Genomic DNA, 4,684 nt, shown 5'->3' with positions numbered 1-4,684 from the left:
TCAGGAGACAAAGCTGTCCACCTTGTCATTGAACCTGGATGCCAACAGATCTACTTCCAGAGTGCCCCAATGCCAGTAGATTGCCAAGAATATAAGTGTAGGGACCACTCCCCAGGAACTAACCTGCCTGCCAGTTCTCTGTGTAAACTGCTGACAGAAAAGGTACATGTAGGTCTACCCAGGCTAGAAAGGTTCCCATTTTGGTGGCTGATAGAAGCCACAGCCGTGGCATTGTTGAATTGAATCCTGATGGGACACCTGTGCAATTTCTTTGTCCAAAAGGCTAACACAAGGCATACTGCCCAAAGTTCCAATATGTTGATGGGTAACCTGTTCTCTAACTGATATCACTTTTCCTGCCCCGTGGCCTCTCCCAGAACATCCCCCAGCTGAAAAGACTGTCATCCGTGGTTACTATCTTCAAAACCACCAGCAGGAAGGATTTCCCTATTTCCAAATTCCACATTCTTAACCATGAATGCAGACTCTGTCACACCCAGGGGCAGACTGACCATTTGGAAATTCAGGCACTGCCCGAGGGCCTGGGGTCAATAGGGGGTCCCATGAGATGCCCCGGTACCTTTTTCATAGGCTTTTTTGAGTTTGGGCAAGGACACAGGGGCCCCATGATCCCCTATTGTCCCATGAGTTGTCAGTCTGCCCCTGGTCACACCCTTAGCAAAAGAATCATGTGACAACCCAATGCCTGGACTCCAGGCAGACAGAATGCTTTCTTGCAAAGTTCTGGAATGAAATTTTGCATAGGAAACCACCTCGAATGAAGATACCATCTTCCCCAACAATCTCATGCAGAGGAGTATAGAGGGAGATTTTTAGCTCCCTATTTATAGGTTTAGAAACCAGCCTAGATGTTCCACGACCCGCACTGCCTGGGCCACATTGTGCCTTAAAGCCAGAACAGACTGATCTTTGAGTAATATCATCCAAATAACCTAACACAAATACTCCTTGAGACCTTAACAGGCTCAATATCGGAGCAAAAACCTTTGTGAATACACGAAGAGCTGCGGCAAGGGAAGAGCTACAAATTGAAAATGATGCACTGCAAACCATAAAAACATTTGATGAGGTTGAAAGATTGGCACATGCAGGTATGCATTCCTAATGTCTATGGATGCAAGAAAATCTCTGATTTGCAATGAGGCTACACTGAATGAATCTATTCCATCTGGAAAAACTGGATGACTAGAAAGTGTTTTAGGGCATTGAGATCTAGACTAGGCCTAACATCTCAGTTGGGTTTTGGAACTATGAATAGGTTTAGATAGGATAGGAGGAGAATAGGAATAGAACCCTGCAAACCTATCACCTGATGATAGCACCTCCATGATCACCCCTTGTGATGACAGGCAACCAAGGGCCTGAAACAATGAGCTTTCTTCAGCTGATCCAAGGAGATATTTGATCTTAGAAACTGAGGAGGGGGAAACTCTCAAAATTCCAGTCTGTATCCCTGGGAAATAGTGGAAATACCCAATTGTCATGGATCACTTCCTTCCATACATCTGAAAAATGCAGAAGTGTTCCCCCCACCTGAACAAGTGGGGGCGCCACTTCATAAGATTGCTTAGAGCTTGTCTTTGTGGGCCTTTGACACCAGTTCTTTCTCTGTCCTTGCCCCTGAAGTTTCCTTCTGGACCCAGGGGCCTGTGACCACTGAAACTGCCTGGAGGATGCAGGACCCACAACACAGGTGCATGATCCTTTAAAAGATGGACGCTTACTTCTCTTCTTGGCTGGGAGAGGGGTAATTTTTCCCCCTGAGATCTCCTGGATATACATATCCAATTCCTCCATGAACAGGCATTCCCCATGAAAGGGTAATCCAGCCAGCAGCTTTTTACAAGGCAATTCAGCTCACCAACTTTTTAACCAATGGATTGTACACATGTGTATGGACAGCAGAGCAAAACACAAAACCTGTTGAATAGAATCTTTCAATGCATCCACTGCAAAACACAAGGCATGTGGTAAATCTACCACCTCCTCAGTAGCAACCTCTCCCTGAACAGACAACCCCCTCACTAGCCTTTTTACTTGGTCCTGCTTGGACTGGCAAACTCCAATTGCCACTACAGCAGGTTGCACTGCAGAGCCAGCCAGAGAAAATGTAGCCTTTAGTAATGATTCCAGCTTCTTATTTGCTGGGTCCTTAAACACCTGGGCCTTGTCTACAGGACAAGTCATATTCCTGTTTAGAGAGGAAACAGCAGCTTCAACAATTGGCTTGCTCCATTTCTTTACAAAACAGAGAACTTCTTGGGGGGGGGGGGGGTGGAGAAAGATCCTATCTGGATGATCCCAGTCAACATAAACAACCAGCTCTAAGAGGGGATGTTATGAAAAGGTTTGAGGCCACATTAAACCTAAAGAGGAGCAGGATGTTTCAGAAACCTCGAATGGACACAATTTAAATACTGTGCAGATCATCTCTGTAAGGGATTGCACCAACAATCTCTCAGATTGTGAAGCAGAACAGGCCAGGTCCTCCTCAGGCACTAACTCCCCTGACACAGAGTCTTCCACCTGTCCTTCTTCTAACTCCTCAATAGGTACCTCTTCCACATTCCTTCTCCGAAACAGGAGGATCTGGGGAAGGAGATCTTTCTTGCTTCTTCCCTGCATGTGTAACAGAGGCAATTATCCCAGCAATTTTATCTTCTAATCCAGTCAATGCTGATGGTAAATCATCTTTTGAAACATAAGATTAAGCAGATGCACTGGTAGTAGCTACAATGCCAGCTAAGCATAGTGGTTAGACTGCCCATTCACCTATGGTCTTTCAGGAGAAGTTATTACAATGGAATTCCGACTAGTATCCTCAAGACCTGACAGGGGTATGCATTTGCCCCTTTCTGCTATGCCTCATCCACTCCACTTCCTGGAGGACATTGCTTACTAAAGTGCAAAAAACAACTGGGGCTTGAGATTAGAACAGCAGTCAGCCTGCCAATATTTCCTATACAAGCTGTGATCCAACATACAGCAGATGCAACACTTAATCTGCCTATAACCACCACATCAAGAGAACTCACATGCCCATATGGATAGCCTGCACTGTATCCTTTGTCGGCATCACCTGGAGAACTCCACACATGGAACATGTTTTCTTCCCGATAGCTGGATTTGTTTTCCCTGCAGGAGCAAATTGGATCATGCTTTGCTGGGTTTTTTTGCCTTCCTCTGGATCAACTGTGATTATAGCTTTTTTTTTTCTAAATGGTTGAACTGGATGGACTTTTGTCTTTTTTCAGCCAGACTAACTATGTAACTATGTAAAGTAGCCAACCGCGTATACTGCACATACGAGGTGCACCACGTGCATGCGCTCAGCGTACCCGCACACCACGCACATCCACGAGGAGACCACGTTCATGCTCCCATGCAACACTGCGCACCTCCGCACTAAAGTGACTGGTGCTAATACTCCAGAAAGACTGCCAGAATGCAGAGCTTGGGATGCCATAACTCCCTACAAGTAAGACATTTGCTATACAGCCAATACTAGCATACATAGTACAGGCTACTGCAGGTTGATGCCCCCTAGTGGTCATAAAAGGCATAGTGGCTTGTGGTGAACTGGTACCTCATAAGTGTTGCTGTCACTGCATATATAATTCATAACAGTGCTTGAAAAACACTTACATTAAAATAAATCTTGAGAATGTTCCTTGTTACTAAAAATGCATTCAAACATCGTCTCATTTTTTTTTTAAAAGCATGGGGTCTCCACTTACCAAAGCAGGGTCCTGTCAATAACCAGAAAACCCAATCTTCATACATCTCAGCGGTCCATGTCACCTAAGGACCTTCAAGGACTGGGTCCCCCTTAACCTTTGGGCTCCACTCCCTTGGACCAGTACAGCACCTCACCAAAGCCCTAGGTCATTTTTAAAATGCACAGGGTTCTTAAACGCAGGGTCCAGCACCAATTCTGATTGCATTACAGGCAAAACCTCAGGTACCATTCATTTTAGAGCTTCAGCCATCAAAGAATGGATCCAAATAATCAGTCCCTTGATTCTTAAGAACCATTCTGGGACCAGTAGTATTTGTACAGAGAGCTTAACATCCATGACCATCACCTTCAGACACTGGTGGAAAAACTGAGATACTGTCTGCATGGGAGGGGTTATATAGAGGAAGACTTCCTGTTGGTCTGCCAGTGTCCATTCACCTATAGGTGGTACAAAACCCAGATAGTAATAATACTAACACTTATAGGTAAAGTTGATCCAGGGAATATCCAATTGCCTCTTGGGGGATCAGGAAGGAATTTTTTTCCCAGCAGGAGAAAATTGGATCATGCTTTGCTGGGTTTTTTTGGTTGAACTAGATGGACTTTGGTCTTTTTTCAGTCAGACTAACTATGTAACTATGTAATGATTATAGCCTGCTCTGTGTCCCGTAATGTACGATAAAAAAATTATATTTTAAAGGATATGTAATGCCCAACAATTAACTTTTTTTTTATTCCTTTTGGTCTGGTAAATATACTATTGAAAGTTTTTTTGTTTTATTTGTTTAATAAGTGCTAAAATATCTGTGTATCTTGACAAAAATCTTGTCTCCCGATAACTTATTGTGCTGTCTCCCTGTGCTGCAGTTATTAGCTACATTGTTTTGAGAACTACAGTACCCTGCCCATCTATGCTAAGAAAAG

The sequence above is a fragment of the Staurois parvus genome, unplaced genomic scaffold (genome assembly GCF_062004578.1).
Source record: "Staurois parvus isolate SC_StPar_1 unplaced genomic scaffold, SC_StPar_1.0 ptg000850l, whole genome shotgun sequence".
Lineage (NCBI taxonomy): Eukaryota > Metazoa > Chordata > Amphibia > Anura > Ranidae > Staurois > Staurois parvus.
The sequence above is the reverse complement of the archived record's forward strand: the minus strand, read 5'-3'. Positions refer to the sequence as shown.